The following is a 486-nucleotide window of genomic DNA, read 5'->3' as shown; positions in this document are numbered from 1 at the left end:
TCCAAATTATCAATTGGGTGGATGAAATTGTTTCAATAATAATGGAAGTCAAGACTTATACAAATGGTGTGAAAAGTATATGTTTAATTTGTCAAAGGGCTTTAATTAAAATAATGAGATAGCATGACAGTTATAATGATTTCGCATGACAAAGATAAAGAAGATTTAGATAAGATAAAGATAAAGCTTGAATCTACAGAGAAGTTTTTTGATGTTACATTAAATTCAGACAGATAGATAGAGATAACAAATATATAAAACTGTGTAATATAATAATCTGTATAATATAATAATAAACTATATAATATTGTATAATCTGCATATAGCACAGATGCGGATAATCAACTTATATTTTGAAAAAAATTATGGATTAGATTGTTTTTGATATATATTTGAATTTAAAATAATTATTAAACCGACCAGAGTTGAAGAAAAGTAAAACATTGGTAACAGCCAATGTTGATATGATGGTCCTAACAATAGTTT

Source organism: Teleopsis dalmanni, chromosome 2 (assembly GCF_002237135.1).
Source record: "Teleopsis dalmanni isolate 2A chromosome 2, ASM223713v2, whole genome shotgun sequence".
In the NCBI taxonomy this organism is placed as follows: Eukaryota; Metazoa; Arthropoda; class Insecta; order Diptera; family Diopsidae; genus Teleopsis; species Teleopsis dalmanni.
This window is presented reverse-complemented; position numbering follows the sequence as displayed.